The sequence below is a fragment of the Arachis hypogaea genome, chromosome 13 (assembly GCF_003086295.3).
Source record: "Arachis hypogaea cultivar Tifrunner chromosome 13, arahy.Tifrunner.gnm2.J5K5, whole genome shotgun sequence".
NCBI classification, from domain to species: Eukaryota; Viridiplantae; Streptophyta; class Magnoliopsida; order Fabales; family Fabaceae; genus Arachis; species Arachis hypogaea.
This window is the reverse complement of record NC_092048.1, coordinates 89,195,504-89,218,496: the sequence shown is the minus strand read 5'-3', so window position 1 is coordinate 89,218,496 and position 22,993 is coordinate 89,195,504. Positions and strand designations below refer to the sequence as shown.

Here is a 22,993-nt window from a genome sequence, read left to right as displayed (position 1 = left end):
TAGTTCATGGGGTTTTATGCAGACAATGCAGTAGCTCACTTTTTATTGATCCTTAGGAATAGAATGTCTCCTTTAAGCATCAACTAATATACTGCTATGACCTCTTATTATTCACTCATCCTTGGTAATTGCTTTTCTTTATTTTCTTTTTCTGTAAATTTATTCTTTGATTCTAGCAGCTCAGTGTCATGTGTTGTAGCAGCTTCTTAGCTTATTTGTACTCAACACATATTCACTAGCTTATTTGTACTCAATACATATTCACTACAGACACTTGGCTCACAATTCTTCTTAAGACATTGGTGCCCAGCCCCTCTTTGGGTTACTAAATGTCTTGTAAATAGGTTGCTCTTGATAATGGATTTTCGGTTGATAATCCCGGGTTAGTTAACCCAAGTTACCAAGTGTTAAAGCACTCCATAGAACTTAATCCTCCTAGCAGATCCTAGTACAAAGATACCATAGGCATATGTCCTAAGGTCCAAGCTATTGGTATCTAGCCTTATTCTTTTGCTTTCTTCTGTTTTTGTTGCCACTTTTGGCTTGTCTTTTTCTTTCTTTTTATTTGTTTTTCTTTCATCCAAGGACTTTTATCTGCTAAGATTCATAGACAGCATGCTAGTTTACACTAAAAAGGGAGATAGTCTATCCTTTTATTCATTATAAGTGAGCTACTACACAATCAAACATATATACCACCACTTACTGTTATTTCACTTCTTGCTAAAAAGGAACTATTCCACTTCTGCTCAACCATTTCTTTTATTCAAATTGAAAAGACTCAGGGGATAAGACAAGCATTTAAACAAGTGAAAGTGAAAACACACACACCTAGGTTAGCAGACTTATTGCATAATTAAACACCACAGAATGTAAAACGACTTAAACTAAAAGTTAACTATTAACATGGGTGCATTCAGACTTCCAATTTACACATTCTCAAGTAGAAATAGTTAAGCAATAATACAACCTCTTGAAGTCCAGTTGCTTCCTCTCTTTTATCACCATCTTTGGCTGTTGTGTCCTTTTTTTTCTTCTAATGGTGTGTATTCCTTCCAAGAGATTGATTGAATTCCTGCAGAGTTATTGGAAGTTGCTTGTTCCCCAAGCACTTGAGAGATTGTTAGCATGCATGTATGTTTGTAGGCTTTCGAACTTAGATTGGTGTGTGAACACCAAACTTAGTTTCTTGCAGCAAATTGGGTATATGCAGCAAACATCAAGTACTTTTATTTTAAAAAAAAGTAAACTATGAACCCAGAAACAACTATGAACTAGATAACAGACCAAAACTAGAAAACAAACAACTTTTGAGTAATCTCTCTAATTGTTTGGAGCTGATAACTAGTTATGCTGAGGGTGCAATGTGTTCTTAATGAAATCCGTGGTGGAACACCAAACTTAGAATTACACATTCACCCTTAAATTTCTTTGGTGTGCAACACCAAACTTAGCTCATTGCAATGCAGAGAAATCTTCTTAACTCTCTTATTGACAAGCTATGAAAATAGAATTACCTTTGGTTGGGTTGCCTCCCAACAAGCGCTCTTTTAACGTCATTAGCTTGACGGTTGGTTTACTGTTAGGGCGGATTGTAATGCCTCAAATCTTCTCCCCTCACAGTGAAGCTTTCTCCACTTGACTCCTTGATGACTTCTACATGTTCCAAGGAAATGACCTTTTTGACTGTGAACACTTGGGGTAACTGAGATGGAAGTGTCGGAAGATGTGTTGAGATTAATGGATGGTGGGCTGATATCACCTTATTTCCAAGGAAAAGATCTTCTGTAGGAATTTTCTTATTTCTCCATCCTCTTTGTAATTTCTTCACAACTCTTTTCTCTTCTTCCAGTAGTGCTCTATTGATCATTGTGTCAGGAAGTTCCTCGTTAGCTGCTCTTCCCAACTCTTGTGGCTTCAGTTCTTTCTTGAGTTCTCTTGGTTGTTGTATCTCTTGAAATTCTTGCTTGTTCACAAAAGGACTGTTTCAGTGGTTCAGCTGCTGATTTACTGTTGCTTTTCTTTGTGCACATGTTGCTGTGATCATCCTTTAACTCTTTAGGTTCTGGCTCATACTCAGATGTAGGTTTGAAAACATGGAAGGTGAGGTGTTCATAATGTATTCTCAGGATTAACTCTCCTTGTTCTACATCTATCAGCGCTCTAGCAGTGGCTAGAAATGGTCTCCCCAGAATAATGGGATGGAGGTAACTTTCCTCCATGTCCAGAACAATGGTGCACGAAATCGTGATTGTTCATTCCTTGGTAACGGCGCTAAAAACTTGGTACGCACGTTCATAATTTTAGTTCTCTTCACAATTTCGATACAACTAACCAACAAGTGCACTGGGTCGTCCAAGTAATAAACCTTACGTGAGTAAGGGTCGATCCCACGGAGATTGTCGGCTTGAAGCAAGCTATGGTCACCTTGTAAATCTCAGTCAGGCAGATTCAAAAGGTTATAGAGTTTTAATAATTAAAAGATAATAAAACATAAACTAGGATAGAGATACTTATGTAATTCATTGGTGAGAATTTCAGATAAGCATATAGAGATGCTTTCGTTCCTCTGAACCTCTGCTTTCCTGCTGTCTTTATCCAATCATTCCTACTCCCTTCCATGGCAAGCTTTATGTAGGACATCATCGTTGTCAATGGCTACATCCCATCCTCTCTATGAAAATGGTCCAATGTGCTATCACTGCATGGCTAATCATCTGTTGGTTTTCGATCATATTGGAATATGATTTACTATCCTTTTGCGTCTGTCACTACGCCCAGCACTCGCGAGTTTGAAGCTCGTCACAGCCATCCCTTCCCAGATCCTACTCGGAATACCACATACAAGGTTTAGACTTTTCAGATTTTAAGAATGGCCGTCCATGGGTTCTTGATGCACGAAAAACTTGTCTCGCAACAAATTTCCTTCGGCAAGTGTACCGAATTTGTCGTCAAGTAAAAACTCACAATAGAGTGAGGTCGAATCCCACAGGGATTGATTTATCAAGCAACTTTAATTAGAGGAGTGTTCTAGTTGAGCGAATCAGAATTTGAGTTGAGAATTGCAGAAAATTAAATGGCGGGAATAGTAAATAACAGAAAAGTAAATGCTAGAAATAAGAGCTGAATGTAGATGACGGAAAGTAAATTGCAGAATCTTAAATGGGAATGGGAAAATTGCTCATAAAAGTAAATGACAGAAATTAAAGAGAATGGGTAAGATCAGAAATGGGGGGGGGGTTCATTGGGCTTAGGAGATGTTGCATTCTCCGGATCAATTTCATTTTCATCTCTTCCTCAATTAATGCACTCATTGATCTCCTTGGCAATCTTAAGTGATCAAATTACAATTTCTTGTAATTCAATCTCTCAAATCTTGATCAATTTCCAATTCCTTGGCCAATTGCTCATGAGAAGAGATGAAGTATGGTCACTGATTATACCACATGCATTTCCCAAATCAAGTGTTGAGAGAATTATAGTCACATATCCATCCAAACCCAATTTGGTCCAGCATGAGAAAGCATTTCTAGCATGATCTCTTCATTCCTCTTTCAAGGTTTAGAAGAGATCCAAGTTTGAATAGCTTCTTTTCCAAGATAACTACCCAATTGGATGAAGATCGAAAGCTTTTAAGTAAAATCAAGAGAAAAGATAGAAGAAGAATAATGAAAACTAGTATTGATCCATCAAGTTACAACAGAGCTCCCTAACCCAATGAAAGGGGTTTAGTTGTTCATAGCTCTGGAAAATGAAAACAAAGAGGGAGAATACATGATGAAACTAGAAGTGCAGAGAAAGTAAAATACAGAGAGTAGTTCTATGCCAAGAGGCTCCCTATAATTTCCAACTCTCAATTTAATTCAAAGCTACTCCTATATATACTACTCTTCTGTTCTTCTAGTTGGCTCTTCAAGTCTTGGGTATGGGCCTTTGGATCTTGAGTTTGAAGCAGTTCTCTTCTTCATTGGGCTTGGCTTTACTTGCAGAGAGAAAGTGTGAAGTGGGCAGAGACTTTAGCTCAGGACGTTAGTAGTGAAAATATGGGTTCGAGAACGTTAGTGACAATCACCTTTTTCACTAACGTTCCTCACCCAAGTAAGAGCCACGTTATCTTCAACGTTAGTGGCACAAATGTTGCCACTAACGTTGCCTCTTTGTCCTTCGCACACGTTATTGGGACTTGCCTTTCCCAATAACGTTGAGAAGTCTCCCCCTTCCCTACGTTAGAGTCCACGTTAACTTAGTTAACGTGGCTCTTTTAACGTAGGCTTGCCAACCTTCGAGAACGTTAGTGACACTTACCATTGTCACTAACATTCCAACATGCCCCTATTTCTCACGTTAGAGTCCACGTTAACTAGGTTAACGTGGCTTCTAACGTGGCCATGCTAGCCATCTCCAACATTAGTGACAAAGTTGAGTGTCACTAACGTTGGCTCATCATTCCCTTATCCACGTTAGCTTCCATGTTAACTAAGTTAACGTGGGAGTTAACGTGGCTCATAGTGGCTTATGTGGGCTAATTCCAACGTTAGTGACAATGTTGGGTGTCACTAACGTTGGCGATCACCTCCCTTCTTCACGTTAACTTCCACGTTAACTAAGTTAACGTGGGAGTTAACGTGGCTTATTTGGGGCTTGTGTGGGTTCCTTCCAACGTTAGTGACAATGTTTGGTGTCACTAACGTTGTCGACCACTTTGTCTCCTCACGTTAGCTTCCATGTTAACTAGGTTAACGTGGAAGTTAACGTGGCTTTTTGTGACTTGGCCAACGTTAGTGACAAAGTTGAATGTCACTAACGTTGGCTTCCCCTTTACTTCTTAACGTTAGAGGCCACGTTAACTAAGTTAACGTGGCAACTAACGTGACCACTTATGAGCTTGGTCCAACGTTAGTGATAATGTTAAGTGTCACTAACGTTGGCTCCATTTTCTTTCTTCCACGTTAGAGTTCACGTTAACTTAGTTAACGTGACTCTTAACGTGGGCAATGATGGCTTCGAGAGCGTTATTGGCAATTACTTTTCTCATTAACTTTGCAAGTTACTCCCTTTCCACGTTAGTGTTAACGTTAATGTAACTAACGTAGCCACTAATGTGGTTCTTCTTTGCTTCCTTTGTCCTGAAATCAAGCAATAAAGTGCATCAAAGTTCTAGTCCAAGTCATGGGAAATACAACATCTAATTTGTCATCAAATTCATGCAAAATCCTCATGAAATCATGTAAAGTGCACAATGTATGCTTGAATCAAGATGTAAGTGAATATCTATCCAAAACTAGCTTATTTCCTAAGGGAATGCATGAAACTACCCTAAAAACAGTAAAGAAAAGGTCAGTGAAACTGGCCAAAATGCCCTTGCATCAGTTCTAACTTATACCACGAAGATTCTAATATCTCGGACTCGGTCCTCTGTATTAGATATCTAAGAGATACTCATTCTACATTATTTGCATGTAGAACGGAAGTGTTTGTCAGGCACGCGTTCTTAGGTGAGAATGATGATGAGCGTCATATAATCATCACATTCATCATGTTCTTGGGTGCGAATGGATATCTTAGAATAGGAATAAACTTGAATTGAATAGAAAAACAATAGTACTTTGCATTAATTCATGAGGAACAGCAGAGCTCCACACCTTAATCTTTGGTGTGTAGAAACTCTACCGTTGAAAATACATAAGTGAGAAGGTCCAGGTGTGGCTGGTGTGCGAAATTGTTACTCAGGTTGTGAATTATTGTTCGAAATTGATTCCCTAGCGATGGCACCAAAAACGGATGCACAGAACCATGGTTTAAACATATCTTCACAACTTCGCATAACTAACCAGCAAGTGCACTGGGTCGTCCAAGTAATACCTTACGTGAGTAAGGGTCGAATCCTACGGAGATTGTTGGTATGAAGCAAGCTATGGTCACCTTGTAAATCTCAGTCAGGCGGATATAAAATAGTTATGTAGTTTTCGAAATTTAGTAATAAAAGAAGGATAGAAATACTTATGTAAGTCATTGGTGAGAATTTCAGATAAGCGTATGGAGATGCATTCGTTCCTCTGAACCTCCGCTTTCCTGCTGTCTTCATCCAATCAGTCTTACTCCTTTCTATGGCTGGCTTTATGTAAGGATGTCACCGGTGCCAATGGCTACTTTCAATCCTCTCGGGAAAATGGTCCAAATGCTCTGTCACAGCACGGCTAATCATCTGGAGGCATCACCCTTGTCGATGGTTGCATCCTATTCCTCTCTGTGAAAATGGTCCGATGCGCTGTCACTGCATGGCTAATCATCTTGGAGGTTCTCGATCATACTGGAATAGGATTTACTATCCTTTTGCGTCTGTCACTACGCCCAGCACTCGCGAGTTTGGAGTTCGTCATAGTCATTCAATCCCAGAGTCCTACTCGGAATACCACGGACAAGGTTTAGACTTTCCGGACTCTCATGAATGCCGCCATCAATCTAGCTTATACCACGAAGATTCTGATTAAGAGATCTAAGAGATACTCATTCAATCTAATGTAGAACGGAAGTGGTTGTCAGGCACGCGTTCATAGGGAATGATGATGATTGTCACGTTCATCACATTCAGGTTGAAGTGCGAACGAATATCTTAGAAGCGGAATAAGTTGAATTGAATAGAAAAACAGTAGTACTTTGCATTAATCTTTGAGAAACAGCAGAGGTCCACAGCTTAATCTATGGAGTGTAGAAACTCTACCGTTGAAAATACATAAGTGAAAGGTCCAGGCATGGCCGAATGGCCAGCCCCCTAAAACGTGATCACAGGATCAGAATACAATCCAGGATGTTCCGAAGATAAAACTCAGGATGTCCAATATAATAGTAAAAAGTCCTATTTATACTAAACTAGTTACTAGGGTTTACAGAAATAAGTAATTGATGCATAAATCCACTTCCAGGGCCCACTTGGTGTGTGCTTGGGCTGAGCTTGAAGTCTACACGTGGAGAGGTCATTCTTGGAGTTGAACGCCAGCTTTTGTGCCATTTTGGGCGTTGAACTCTACTTTGCAACTTGTTTCTGGCGCTGGATGCCAGAATTGGGCAGAGAGCTGGCGTTGAACGCCAGTTTGCGTCATCTAAACTCAGCCAAAGTATGGACTATTATATATTTCTGGAAAGCCTAGGATGTCTACCTTCCAACATAATTGGAAGCGCGCCATTTTGAGTTCTGTAGCTCCAGAAAATCCATTTTGAGTGCAGGGAGGTCAGAATCCAACAGCATCAGCAGTCCTTCTTCAACCTCTGAATCTGATTTTTGCTCAAGTCCCTCAATTTCAGCCAGAAAATACCTGAAATCACAGAAAAACACAAAATCATAGCAAAGTCCAGAAATATGAATTTAACATAAAAACTAATGAAAACATCCCTAAAAGTAACTAGATCCTACTAAAAACATACTAAAAACAATGCCAAAAAGCGTATAAATTATCCCCTCATCACAACACCAAACTTAAATTGTTGCTTGTCCCAAGCAACTGAAAATCAAATAGGATAAAAAGAAGAGAATATACTATAAATTCCAAACTATCAATGAAACATAGCTCCAATAAGATGAGCGGGACTTGTAGCTTTTTGCCTCTTGAATAGTTTTGGTATCTCACTCTATCCATTGAGGTTCAGAATGATTGGCATCTATAGGAACTCAGAGTTCAGATAGTGTTATTGACTCTCCTAGTTCAGTATGATGATTCTTGAACACAGCTTCTTTATGAGTCTTGGTCGTGGCCCTAAGCACTTTGTTTTCCAGTATTACCACCGGATACATAAATGCCACAGACATATAATTGGGTGAACCTTTTCAGATTGTGACTTAGCTTTGCTAAAGTCCCCAATTAGAGGTGTCCAGGGTTCTTAAGCACACTCTTCTTTTGCTTTGGACCTTGACTTTAACCGCTCAGTCTCAAGTTTTCACTTGACACCTACACGCCACAAGCACATGGTTAGGGATAGCTTGGTTTAGCCGCTTAGGCCAGGATTTTATTCCTTTAGGCCCTCCTATCCACTGATGCTCAAAGCCTTGGGATCCTTTTTATTACCCTTGCCTTTTGGTTTTAAGGGTCATTGGCTTTTTGCTCTTGCCTCTTGGTTTTAAGAGCTTTTGGCTTTTTCTGCTTGCTTTTTCTTTTTTCTTTCTATTTTTTTTCGCTATTTTTTTTTCTGCAAGCTTTGTTCTTTGCTACTTTTTCTTGCTTCAAGAATCATTTTTTATGATTTTTCAGATTATCAAATAACATGTCTCCTTGTCATCATTCTTTCAAGATCCAACATATTTAACATTCTTAAACAACAACTTCAAAAGACATATGCACTGTTCAAGCATTCATTCAGAAAACAAGAAGCATTGTCACCACATCAATATAATTAAACTAAGTTCAAGGATAAATTCGAAACTCATGTACTTCTTGTTCTTTTGAATTAAAACTTTTTTCATTTAAGAGAGGTGATGGATTCATAGGACATTCATAACTTTAAGACATAGTTACTGAATACTAATGATCATGTAATGAAGACACAAACATAGATAAGCACTTAACATAGAAAACGAAAAACAGAAGAATTAAGAGCAAGGAATGAATCCACCTTAGTGATGGTGGCATTTCCTTCTTGAGGAACCAATGATGTCCTTGAGCTCTTCTATGTCTCTTCCTTGTCTTTGTTGCTCCTCCCTCATTGCTTTTTAATCTTCTCTTATTTCATGAAGGATGATGGAGTGCTCTTGATGTTCCACCCTTAATTGTCCCATGTTGGAACTTAATTCTCCTAGGGAGGTATTGATTTGCTCCCAATAGTTTTGTGGAGGAAAATGCATTTGAGGCATCTCCGAGATCTCATGGTGATGAGCTTCCTGCGCCTCTTGAGCTCCATGAATGGGCTCTCTTGCTTGCTCCATCTTTTTCTTAGTGATGGGCTTCTCTTCCTCAATGTGAATGTCTCCTTCTATGGAAGCTCCAGCTGAGTAACATATATGACAGATAAGATGAGGAAAAGCTAGCCTTGCCCCAGGAGAGGGCTTTTCGGCTATTTTGTAGAGTTCAAGGGAGATGACTTCATGAACCTCTACTTCTTCTCCATTCATGATGGCATGGATCATGATGGCCCGATCCACAGTAACTTCAGATCGGTTGCTAGTGGGGATGATGGAGCGTTGGATGAACTCCAACCATCCTCTAGCCACAGGCTTGAGATCCAATCTTCTTAGTTGAACCGGCTTGCCTTTGGAGTCAATCTTCCATTGAGCTCCTTCCACACATATGTCCATGAGGACTTGGTCCAACCTTTGATTAAAGTTGACCCTTCTAGTGTAGGGGCGCTCATCTCCTTGCATCATAGGCAAGTTAAACGACAACCTCACATTCTCCGGACTAAAATCTAAATATTTCCCCCGAACCATTGTAACATAATTCTTTGGATTCGGGTTCTTACTTTGATCATGGTTCCTAGTGATCCATGCATTGGCATAGAACTCTTGAACCATTAGGATGCCGACTTGTTGGATGGGGTTTGTTAGGACTTCCCAACCTCTTCTTTGGATTTCATGTCGGATCTCCAGATACTCATTTCGCTTGAGCTTGAAAGGGACCTCAGGGATCACCTTCTTCTTGCCACAACATCATAGAAGTGGTCTTGATGGGCTTTGGAGATGAACCTTTCCATCTCCCATGACTCGGAGGTGGAAGCTTTTGTCTTCCCTTTTCCTTTTCTAGAGGATTCTCCGGTCTTAGGTGCCATCAATGGTAATGGAAAAACAAAAAGCTTATGCTTTTACCACACCAAACTTAGAATTTTTGCTTGCCCTCGAGCAAGAGAAGAAAGAATAGATAAAGAAGAAGAAGAAAATGGAGGAGAGGGAGAAGGGGTTTCGGCCAAGAAGAGAAAAGAGGGGTGTGTTGTGTGAAAATGAGGAAGAATGGAGGGTTATATATAGGGAAGGGAGGGGGGTAAGTTCGGCCATTTAGGGTGGGTTTGGGTGGAAAATTGATTTTGAATTTTGAAGGTAGGTGGAGTTTATGAGGTAGGTTTATGGGGAAGAGTGGATGGATATGAGTGGTGAAGAGGGGAAGGGGAAGAGAGATTGAGGTGATTGGTGAAGGGTTTTGGGGAAGAGTGTTTATGGGATTGTGTGAAAGAGGGGTGAGAAGAAGTAAGTGGAGGTAGGTGGGGATCCTGTGGGGTCCACAGATCCTGAGATGATCCTGTGGGGTCCATAGATCCTGTGGTGTTCAAGGATTTACAACCTTGCACCAAATTAGGCATGTAAAATTCCTTTGCACACAACTCTGGGCATTCAGCGCCAGATTGGTGCTTGTTCTGGGCGTTGAACGCCCATTTGTTGCCCATTTCTGGCGTTGAACGCCAGAACCATGCTTGTTCTGGGCGTTCAGCGCCAGCTCTTCTCCAGGGTGCATTTCTGGTGTTCAAACGCCCAGATGCTGCCCATTTCTGGCGTTCAGCGCCAGAACCATGCTCTGTTCTGGCGTTGAACGCCCAAAACATGCTTCTTACTGGCGTTTAAACGCCAGTAAGGTCTTCCTCCAGGGTGTGATTTTTTTTTCTGCTGTTTTTGATTCTGTTTTCAATTTTTATATTTATTTTGTGACTCCACATGATCATGAACCTAATAAAACATGAAAAACAATGAAAATTAGATAAATAAACATTGGGTTGCCTCCCAACAAGCGCTTCTTTAATGTCAATAGCTTGACAGTGGGCTCTCATGGAGCCTCAGAGATGTGCAGAGCTTTGTTGAGACCTCCCAACACCAAACTTAGAGTTTGGATATGGGGATTTGACACCAAACTTAGAGTTTGGTTGTGGCCTCCCAACACCAAACTTAGAGTTTGACTGTGGGGGCTTTGTTTGACTCTGCTTTGAGAGAAGCTTTTTATGCTTCCTCTCCATGGATGCAGAGAGAGATACTTGAGTTGTAAACACAAGGTTGTCCTCATTTATTTGAAGGATCAATTCTCCTCTGTCCACATCACTCACAGCTCTTGCTGTGGCTAGGAAGGGTCTTCCAAGGATGATGAATTCATCCTCATCCTTCCCAGTATCTAGGACTATGAAATCAGCAGGGATGTAAAAACCTTCAACCTTTACTAACATGTCCTCTACTTGTCCATAAGCCTGTTTTCTTGAATTGTCTGCCATCTCTAATGAGATTTTAGCAGCTTGCACTCCAAAGATTCCCAGTTTCTCTATTACAGAGAGGGGCATGAGGTTTATTCCTAAACCAAGGTCACACAGAGCCTTAAAGATCATGGTACCTATGGTATAAGGTATTAAGAACTTTCCAGGATCCTGTTTCTTCTGAGGCAATGTCAGTTGATCCAGATGACTTAGTTCATTGGTGAACAAGGGAGGTTCATCTTCCCAAGTTTCAATGCCAAATAATTTGGCATTCAGCTTCATGATTGCACCAAGGTACTTGGTAACTTGCTCTTCAGTAACATCCTCATTCTCTTCAAAAGATGAATACTCATCAGAGCTCATGAATGGCATAAGGAGGTTCAATAGAATCTCTATGGTCTCTAATTGAGCTTCAGAGTCCTTTGGTTCCTCAGGAGGAAGCTCCTTATTTGTCACTGGACGTCCCAGGAGGTCTTCCTCCTTGGGATTCACGTCCTCCTCTCCCTCTTTGGGTTCGGCCATTTTGGTTATGTCAATGGCCTTGCACTCTCCTTTTGGATTTTCTTCTGTATTGCTTGGGAGAGTACTAGGAGGGATTTCAGTGATCCTTTTACTCAGCTGGCCTACTTGTGCTTCCAAATTTCTAATGGAGGACCTTGTTTCATTCATGAAACTTACAGTGGCCTTGGATAGATCAGAGACTAAGTTTGCTAAATTAGAGGTATTTTGTTCAGAGTTCTCTGTCTGTTGCTGAGTGGATGATGGAAAAGGCTTGCTGTTGCTAAACCTGTATCTTCCACCATTATTAAAGCTTTGTTGAGGCTTTTGTTGATCCTTCTATGAGAGATTTGGATGATTTCTCCATGATGGATTATAGGTGTTTCCATAAGGTTCACCTAAGTAATTCACCTCTGCTATTGCAGGGTTTTCAGGATCATAGGCCTCTTCTTCAGAAGATGCCTCTTGAGTACTGTTGGACGCAGCCTGCATTCCATTCAGACTCTGAGAAATCATATTGACTTGCTGAGTCAATATTTTGTTCTGAGCCAATATGGCATTCAGAGTATCAATTTTAAGAACTCCCTTCTTCATAGGCATCCCATTACTCACAGGATTCCTCTCAGAAGTGTACATGAACTGGTTATTAGCAACCATGTCAATGAGTTCTTGAGCTTCTGCAGGCGTTTTCTTTAGGTGAATGGATCCACCTGCAGAAGTATCCAATGACATCTTAGATAACTCAAACAGACCATCATAGTATATATCTAAGATGGTCCATTCTGAAAGCATGTCAGAAGGACACTTTTTGGTCAGCTGCTTGTATCTCTCCCAAGCTTTATAGAGGGATTCACCTTCTTTCTGCCTGAAGGTTTGAACATCCACTCTAAGCTTGCTCAGCTTTTGAGGAGGAAAGAACTTGGCTAGGAAAGCCGTGACCAGCTTATCCCAAGAGTTCAGGCTGTCTTTGGGTTGAGAGTCCAACCACAGTCTAGCTCTGTCTCTCACAGCAAAAGGGAAAAGCATGAGCCTGTAGACTTCAGGATCTACTCCATTAGTCTTAACAGTATCACAGATCTGCAAGAATTCAGTTAAGAACTGAAAAGGATCTTCAGATGGAAGTCCATGAAACTTGCAGTTCTGCTGCATCAGAGAAACTAGCTGAGGTTTCAGCTCAAAATTGTTTGCTCCAATAGCAGGAATGGAGATGCTTCTTCCATGTAAATTGGAATTTGGTGCAGTAAAGTCACCAAGCATCCTCCTTGCATTATTATTATTTTCGGCTTCCATCTCCTCTTCCTGTTCGAAAATTTTTGAAAGGTTATCTCTGGATTGTTGTAATTTATCTTCTCTTAGTTTCCTCTTCAGAGTCCTTTCAGGTTCTGGATCTGCTTCAACAAGAATATTCTTGTCTTTGCTCCTGCTCATATGACAAAGAAGAGGGCACAGAAAAATAATAATAATAATAATAGGGATTCTTTATACCACAGTATAGAGGTCCCTGTGTGAGTGGAAGAAAAGAATGGATAATCCAAACACAAAGGTGATGATAGGAGCAGAGGTGTGAGATGAAGAGGAGTGTTAGTAGATGAATAAATAAATAGAAGGAGATGAGAGAGGAAGAGAATTTTCGAAAATTATTTTTAAAAAGAGTTAGTGATTTTCGAAAATAGTTTTTGAAAAAGGTTAGTAATTTTCGAAAATTAAAATAAAAAATTAAAATAATTGGTTAATTAAAAAGAATTTTTGAAAAAGAGGGAAGATATTTTCAAAAATTAGAGAGAGAGAGAGAGAGAGAGAGAGTTAGTTAGGTGATTTTGAAAAAGATAAGAAACAAATAAAAAGTTAGTTAGTTAGTTGAAACAAATTTTGAAAATCAATTTTGAAAAAGATAAGATAAGAAGATATTTTTGAAAAGATATGGTTGAAATTAGTTTTGAGAAAGATTTGATTTTTAAAATCACAATTAATGACTTGATTCACAAGAAATCACAAGATATGATTCTAGAACTTAAAGTTTGAATCTTTCTTAACAAGCAAGTAACAAACTTGAAATTTTTGAATCAAAACATTAATTGATGATGTTATTTTCGAAAATTATGAAGTAAAGATAAGAAAAAGATTTTTGAAAAATATTTTTGGAATTTTCGAAAATAACTAAGAAAAATGAAAAAGATTTGATTTTTGAAAAAGATTTTTGAAAAAGATAGGATTTTTTTTTAAAATGAAAATTTGATTTGACTCATAAAAACAACTAGATTTTAAAAATTTTTGAAAAAGTCAAATCTAATTTTCGAAAGTTTAAGAGAGAAAAAGGGAAAGATATTTTTTTTTATTTTTGAATTTTTATGATGAAAGAGGAAAAACATGAAAAAGACTCAATGCATAAAAATTTTGGATTAAAACAATGAATGCATGCAAGAATGCTATGAATGTCAAGATGAACACCAAGAACGCTTTGAATGTCATGATGAACATCAAGAACTTATTTTTGAAAATTTTTATATGCAAAGAAAACATGCAAGACACCAAACTTAGAAATTTTTCATGTATGGACACTATGGATGCAAGAATGCATATGAAAAACAAGAAAAGACACAAAACATGAAAATATCAAGATCAAACAAGAAGACTTACCAAGAACAACTTGAAGATCATGAAGAACACTATGAATGCATGAATTTTTCGAAAAATGCAAGATGATTATGCAATTGACACCAAACTTTCAACTTGACTCAAGACTCAAACAAGAAACACAAAAATATTTTTGATTTTTATGATTTTGTGAATTTTTTGTATTTTCTTTTAATTTTTTCGAAAATCATTTGAAAAAGAAAAATAAGGATTCCAAAATTTTTTAATATGAATTCCAGGAATCTTATGCTCTTTAGACTAAAGCTCCAATCAAAGGGTCAGGCATGGCTTAATAGCCAGCCAAGCTTTAGTATGTAACTCAGACATGACACGCCTGACATACCCTACAGCCAGCCAGGCTTCAACATGCTTCATGAAACACTAGAATTCATTCTTAAAAATTCTGAAGAAAAATATATTTTTGAAAACATTTTTATTTTATTTTATTTTATTATTAAATTTTTTTTTTTTGGAAAAATTTTCGAAAACAAAAGGAAAATTTTTGAAATATTTTTGAAAACTTTTTGAAAACAAAATAAGAAGAAAATTACCTAATCTGAGCAACAGGATGAACCGTCAGTTGTTCAAACTCGAACAATCCCCGGCAACGGCGCCAAAAACTTGGTGTGCGAAATTGTTACTCAGGTTGTGAATTATTGTTCGAAATTGATTTCCTGGCGATGGCACCAAAAACGGATGCACAGAACCATGGTCTAAACATATCTTCACAACTTCGCATAACTAACCAGCAAGTGCACTGGGTCGTCCAAGTAATACCTTACGTGAGTAAGGGTCGAATCCCACGGAAATTGTTGGTATGAAGCAAGCTATGGTCACCTTGTAAATCTCAGTCAGGCGGATATAAAATAGTTATGTAGTTTTCGAAATTTAGTAATAAAAGAAGGATAGAAATACTTATGTAAGTCATTGGTGAGAATTTCAGATAAGCGTATGGAGATGCATTCGTTCCTTTGAACCTCCGCTTTCCTGCTGTCTTCATCCAATCAGTCTTACTCCTTTCTATGGCTGGCTTTATGTAAGGATGTCACCGGTGCAAATGGTTACTTTCAATCCTCTCGGGAAAATGGTCCAAATGCTCTGTCACAGCACGGCTAATCGTCTGGAGGCATCACCCTTGTCGATGGTTGCATCCTATTCCTCTCTGTGAAAATGGTCCGATGCACTGTCACTGCATGGCTAATCATCTTGGAGGTTCTCGATCATACTGGAATAGGATTTACTATCCTTTTGCGTCTGTCACTACGCCCAGCACTCGTGAGTTTGGAGTTCGTCACAGTCATTCAATCCCAGAGTCCTACTCGGAATACCACGGACAAGGTTTAGACTTTCTGGACTCTCCTGAATGCCGCCATCAATCTAGCTTATACCACGAAGATTCTGATTAAGAGATCTAAGAGATACTCATTCAATCTAATGTAGAACGGAAGTGGTTGTCAGGCACGCATTCATAGGGAATGATGATGATTGTCACGTTCATCACATTCAGGTTGAAGTGCGAACGAATATCTTAGAAGTGGAATAAGTTGAATTGAATAGAAAAACAGTAGTACTTTGCATTAATCTTTGAGAAACAGCAGAGGTCCACAGCTTAATCTATGGAGTGTAGAAACTCTACCGTTGAAAATACATAAGTGAAAGGTCCAGGCATGGCCGAATGGCCAGCCCCCTAAAACGTGATCACAGGATCAGAATACAATCCAGGATGATCCGAAGATAAAACTCAGGATGTCTAATATAATAGTAAAAAGTCCTATTTATACTAAACTAGTTACTAGGGTTTACAGAAATAAGTAATTGATGCATAAATCCACTTCCGGGGCCCACTTGGTGTGTGCTTGGGCTGAGCTTGAAGTCTACACATGGAGAGGTCATTCTTGGAGTTGAACGCCAGCTTTTGTGCCATTTTGGGCGTTGAACTCCACTTTGCAACTTGTTTCAGGCGCTGGACGCCAGAATTGGGCAGAGAGCTGGCGTTGAACGCCAGTTTGCATCGTCTAAACTCGGCCAAAGTATGAACTATTATATATTGATGGAAAGCCCTGGATGTGTACTTTTCAATGCAATTAGAAGCGCGCCATTTTGAGTTCTGTAGCTCCAGAAAATTTATTTTGAGTGCAGGGAGGTCAGAATCCAACAACATCAGCAGTCCTTCTTCAACCTCTGAATCTAATTTTTACTCAAGTCCCTCAATTTCAGCCAGAAAATACCTGAAATCACAGAAAAACACACAAACTCATAGTAAAGTCTAGAAATGTGAATTTAACATAAAAACTAATGAAAACATCCCTAAAAGTAACTATATCCTACTAAAAACATACTAAAAACAATGCCAAAAAGCGTATAAATTATCTGCTCATCAGTGGCCGAATGGCCAGCCCCCTAAATGTGATCAAAGGATCAAAAGATAATCCAAAGATGATATCCAAAGATGTAAATACAATGGTAAAAAGTCCTATTTATACTAAACTAGTTACCAGGGTTTACAGAAATGAGTAAATGATGCAGAAATCCACTTCTGGGGCCCACTTGGTGTGTGCTTGGGCTGAGCATTGAGCTTTACACGTGTAGAGGCTTCTCTTGGAGTTGAACGCCAGTTTGTAACCTGTTTCTGGCATTTAACTCCACTTTGCAACCTGTTTCTGGCGTTTAACTCCAGAATGCAGCATGGAACTGGCGTTCAACGCCAGTTTGCATCATCTAAACTTGGACAAAGTATGGACTATTATATATTTCTGGAAAGCCCTGGATGTCTACTTTCCAACGCAATTGAGAGCGCGCCATTTGGAGTTGTGTAGCTCCAGAAAATACACTTTGAGTGCAGGGAGGTCAGAATCCAACAGCATCTGTAGTCCTTCTTCAACCTCTGAATCTGATTTTTGCTCAGGTCTCTCAATTTCAGCCAGAAAATACCTGAAATCACAGAAAAACACAAAAACTCATAGTAAAGTCCAGAAATGTGAATTTTAATTAAAAACTAATAAAAATATACTAAAAACTAACTAAATCATACTAAAAACTATGTAAAAACAATGCCAAAAAGCGTATAAATTATCCGCTCATCACAACACCAAACTTAAATTATTGCTTGTCCCCAAGCAACTGAAAATAAAATAGGATAAAAAGAAGAGAATATACTATAAATTCCAAAATATCAATGAAACTTAGCTCTAATCAGATGAGCGGGACTTGTAGCTTTTTGCCTCTTGAATAGTTTTGGCATCTCACTTTATCCATTGAGGTTTAGAATGATTGGCATCTATAGGAACTTAGAATTCAGACAGTGTTATTGATTCTCCTAGTTCAGTATGTTGATTCTTGAACACAGCTACTTTATGAGTCTTGGCCGTGGCCCTAAGCACTTTATTTTCCAGTATTACCACCGGATACATAAATGCCACAGACACATAACTGGGTGAACCTTTTCAGATTGTGACTCAGCTTTGCTAAAGTCCCCAATTAGAGGTGTCCAGGGTTCTTAAGCACACTCTGTTTTTGCTTTGGACCTTGACTTTAACCGCTCAGTCTCAAGTTTTCACTTGACACCTTCACGCCACAAGCACATGGTTAGGGACAGCTTGGTTTAGCCGCTTAGGCCAGGATTTTATTCCTTTAGGCCCTCGTATCCACTGATGCTCAAAGCCTTGGATCTTTTTTATTACCCTTACCTTTTGGTTTTAAGGGCTATTGGCTTTTTGCTCTTGCCTTTTGGTTTAAAGAGCTTTTGGCTTTTTCTGCTTGCTTTTTCTTTTTTTTCGCCATTTTTCTTTTCTCTTTTTTTTTCTGCAAGCTTTTGTATTCACTGCTTTTTCTTGCTTCAAGAATTATTTTTATGATTTTTCAGATTATCAAATAACATTTCTCTTTTTTCATCATTCTTTCAAGAGCCAATATATTTAACATTCATAAACAACAAATTCAAAAGACATATGCACTGTTCAAGCATTCATTCAGAAAACAAAAAGTGTTGCCACCACATCAAAATAATTAAACTAGTTTCAAGGATGAACTCGAAACCATGTACTTCTTGTTCTTTTGTTTTTAGAACAGTTTTCATTTAAGAGAGGTGATGGATTCATATTCTTAACTTTAAGGCATAGACACTTAGACACTAATGATCATATAGTAAAGACACAAACATAATTAAACATGAAGCATGGAAACCGAAAACAGAAAATAAATAGACAAGGAGATTAAGGAATGAGTCCACCTTAGTGAGGGTGGCATTTTCCTCTTCTTGAAGAACCAATGGTGCTTTTGAGCTCCTTTATGTCTCTTCTTTGCCTTTGTTGCTCCTTCCTCATAGCTCTTTGATCTTCTCTAATTTCATGGAGGATGATGGAATGCTCTTGGTGCTCCACCCTTAGTTGTCCCATATTAGAACTTAATTCTCCTAGGGAAGTGTTGATTTGCTCCCAATAGTTCTGTGGAGGAAAGTGCATCCCCTGAGGCATCTCAGGGATTTCATGGTAAGGAATTTCCTCATACTCTTGTTGAGGTCCATGATCTCTTGTTTGCTCCATCCTTTTCTTAGTGATGGGCTTATCCTCTTCAATGAGGATGTCTCCCTCTATGTCAATTCCAGCCGAATTGCAGAGGTGGCATATGAGGTGAGGAAAGGCTAACCTTGCCCAAGTGGAGGACTTGTCAGCCACCTTGTAAAGTTCTTGAGGTATAATCTCATGAACTTCCACCTCTTCTCCAATCATGATACTATGGATCATGATGGCCCGGTCTATAGTTACTTCAGACCGGTTACTAGTAGGAATGATTGAGCGTTGAATGAACTCTAACCATCCCCTAGCCACTGGTTTGAGGTCATGCCTTCTTAGTTGAACCGGCTTGCCTCTTGAGTCAATTTTCCATTGAGCTCATTCCTCACATATGTCTATGAGGACTTGGTCCAACCTTTGATCAAAGTTGACCCTTCTTGTGTAGGGGTGTGCGTTCTCTTCCATCATTGGCAAGTTGAACGCCAGCCTTACATTTTTCGGAATGAAATCTAAGTATTTCCCCCGAACCATGGTAAGCCAATGCTTTGGATTCGGGTTCACACTTGATCATGGTTCCTAGTGATCCATGCGTTTGCATAGAACTCTTGAACCATTAGGATCCCGACTTGTTGAATGTTGGTGAGAACTTCCCAACCTCTTCTTTGGATCTCAAGTCGGATCTCCGGATACTCATTCTTTTTGAGCTTGAAAGGAACCTCAGGGATCACTTTCTTCTTGGCCACAACTTCATAAAAGTGGTCTTGATGGACCTTTGAGATGAATCTCTCCATCTCCCATGGCTCAGAGGTGGAAGCAATTACCTTCCCTTTCCTCTTTCTTGAGGTTTCTCTGGCCTTAGGTGCCATTGATGGTTATGGAAAACAAAAAGCAATGCTTTTTACCACACCAAACTTAAAATGTTTGCTCGTCCCCGAGCACAAGAAGAAAGAAAGAAGAAGGATAAGAAGAGAAATGGAGGAGAGGGAGAGAGAGGTTGTTTCGGCCAAGGGGGAGAAGAGAGGTTTGTGTTGTGTGAAAATGAAGAAATAATGAGGGGTTTATATAGGAATGGGGGGAGGGTTAGGGTTCGGCCATTAGGGTTGGGTTTTTGGGGAAGAGAGGATGGATGTGAGTGGTGAAGAGGTGATGGAGAAGAGTGATTGAGTTAATTGGTGAAGGATATTTGGGGAAGAGAGTTATGAAAAGGTGTGAAGAGGAGAGAGAAGAAGATGTGGGGATCCTATGGGGTCCACAGATCAAGTGGCATCAAGGACTTAACATCCCTGCTCCAATTAGGCATGTAAAACGCCCTTGCTGTGCAATCCTGGCGTTAAACGCCCAAATGTAGCTTGTTTCTGGCGCTTAACGCCAGGTAGATGCTTGGTTCTGGCATTAAACGCCAGCTTGGTGCTTGTTTCTGGCGTTAAACGCCAGACAGATGCTTGTTTCTGGCGTTTAACGCCAGCATGCCTCTCCTCCAGGGTGTGCTATTTTTAATGCTATTTTTCATTCTATTTTTGATTTTTTTCAGTAGTTTTTGTGACTCCACATGATCATCAACCTAATAAAACATGAAATAACAAAGAGAAAATAAAATAGATATAATTAAATAACATTGGGTTGCCTCCCAACAAGCGCTTCTTTAATGTCAATAGCTTGACAGTGAGCTCTCATAGAGCCTCACAGATAATCAGAGCAAGGTTGGAACCTCCGAACACCAAACTTAGAGTTTGAATGTGAGGGTCAACACCAAACTTAGAGTTTGGTTGTGGCCTCCCAACACCAAACTTAGAGTTTGACTGTGGGGGCTTTGGTTGACTCTGCAGTGAGAGAAGCTTTTCATGCTTCCTCTCCATGGTTACAAAAGGAGATCCTTGAGTTTTAAACACAAGGTTGTCCTCATGAAGTTGAAGGATCAACTCTCCTCTGTCCACATCAATCACAGCTCTTGTTGTGGCTAGGAAGGGTCTTCCAAGGATGATGGATTTATCCTCATCCTTCCCAGTGTCTAGGATTATGAAATCAGCAGGGATGTAAAGGCCTTCAACCTTTACTAACACGTCCTCTACTAGTCCATAAGCCTGTTTTCTTGAGTTGTCTGCCATCTTTAATGAGATTCTGGCAGCTTGCACCTCAAAGATTCCCAGTTTCTCCATTACAGTGAGTGGCATGAGGTTTATCCCTGACCCAAGGTCACATAGAGCCTTCTCAAAGGTCATGGTGCCTATGGTACAAGGTATTAAGAACTTTTCAGGATCTTGTTTCTTCTGAGGCAATGTTAGTTGATCCAGATCACTCAGTTCATTGATGAGCAAGGGAGGTTCATCTTCCCAAGTCTCATTACCAAATAACTTGGCATTCAGCTTCATGATTGCACCAAGGTACTTGGCAACTTGCTCTTCAGTAACATCCTCATTCTCTTTAGAAGAAGAATACTCATCAGAGCTCACAAAGGGTAGAAGGAGGTTCAATGGAATCTCTATGGTCTCTAATTGAGCCTCAGATTCCTTTGGTTCCTTAAAGGGAAACTCCTTATTGGTCACTGGACGTCCCAGGAGGTCTTCCTCACTAGGATTCACGTCCTCCTCCTCCCTTGTAGGTTCGGCCATGATGGTTAAATCAATGGCCTTGCACTCTCTCTTTGGATTTTCTTATGTATTGCTTGGGAGAGTACTAGGAGGAGTTTCAGTAACTCTTTTACTCAGCTGGCCCACTTGTGCCTCCAAATTCCTAATGGAGGACCGTGTTTCATTCATGAAACTTACAGTGGCCTTAGATAGATCAGAGACTATATTTGCTAAGCTAGATGGATTCTGCTCAGAACTCTCTGTCTGTTGCTGAGTGGATGATGGAAAAGGCTTGCTATTGCTAAACCTGTTTCTTCCACCATTATTAAAGCCTTGTTGAGGCTTTTGTTGATCCTTCCATGAGAAATTTGGATGATTTCTCCATGAGGGATTATAGGTGTTTTCATAGGGTTCACCCATGTAATTCACCTCTGCTATTGCAGGGTTCTCAGGATCATAAGCTTCTCCTTTAGAAGATGTCTCTATAGTACTATTGGATGATTCCTTTAATCCATTCAGACTCTGAGAGATCATATTGACTTGCTGAGTCAATATTTTGTTCTGAGCCAATATGGCATTCAGAGTATCAATTTCAAGAACTCCCTTCCTCATAGGTGTCCCATTATTCACAGGATTCCTTTCAGAAGTGTACATGAACTGGTTATTTGCAACCATGTCAATGAGTTCTTGAGCTTCTGCAGGCGTTTTCTTTAGGTGAATGGATCCACCTGCATAATGGTCTAGTGACATCTTTGATAGCTCAGACAGACCATCATAGAATATATCCAAGATGGTCCATTATGAAAGCATGTCAGAAGGACACTTTTTGGTCAGTTCCTTGTATCTCTCCCAAGCTTCATAGAGGGATTCACCTTCTTTCTGTTTGAAGGTTTGAACATCCACTATAAGCTTACTAAGCTTTTGAGGAGGAAAGAACTTGGCTAAGAAAGCCGTGACCAGCTTATCCCAAGAGTTCAGGCTATCCTTAGGTTGAGAGTCCAACCATATTCTAGCTCTATCTCTTACAACAAATGGGAAAAGCATAAGCCTGTAGACCTTGTGATCAACCCCATTGGTCTTAACAGTATCACAGATCTGCAAGAATTCAGTTAAGAACTGAAAGGAATCTTCGGATGGAAGTCCATAAAACTTGCAATTCTGTTGCATCAGAGAAACTAGTTGAGGTTTCAGCTCAAAATTGTTTGCTCCAATGGTAGGGATTGAGATGCTTCTTCCATGTAAATTGGAAATAGGTGCAGTAAAGTCACCAAGCATCTTCCTTGCATTGTTATTATTTTCGGCCATTCCTCCTTCTTTTTCAAAAATTTCTGTCAGGTTTTCTCTAGAGAGTTGTGCTTTAGCTTCCCTTAGCTTTCTCTTCAGAGTCCTTTCAGGTTCAGGATCAGCTTCAACAAGAATATTCTTATCCTTGTTCCTGCTCATATGAAAAAGAAGAAAACAGAAAAGAAAATATGGAATCCTCTATGTCACAGTATAGATATTCCTTATGCAAGTATAAGAAGAGAAGAATATAAGAAGGAGAAGAGGTAAAATTCGAACACGGAGAGGAATATGGGGTTCGAATTTTGGGTGGAAGAGAAGTGTTAGTAGATGAATAAATAAATAGAAGGA

General features: G+C 39.5%; 1 non-coding gene across 1 annotated transcript; it reads left to right on the top strand.

Moving 5' to 3' along the window:
- The first annotated feature begins 22,165 nt into the window (after positions 1 to 22,165).
- LOC112739916 (small nucleolar RNA R71) lies at positions 22,166 to 22,273 on the top strand. Its single transcript, XR_003170851.1, has one exon. It is a non-coding gene; the product is annotated as a small nucleolar RNA R71 (small nucleolar RNA).
- The last annotated feature ends 720 nt before the right edge of the window (positions 22,274 to 22,993 follow it).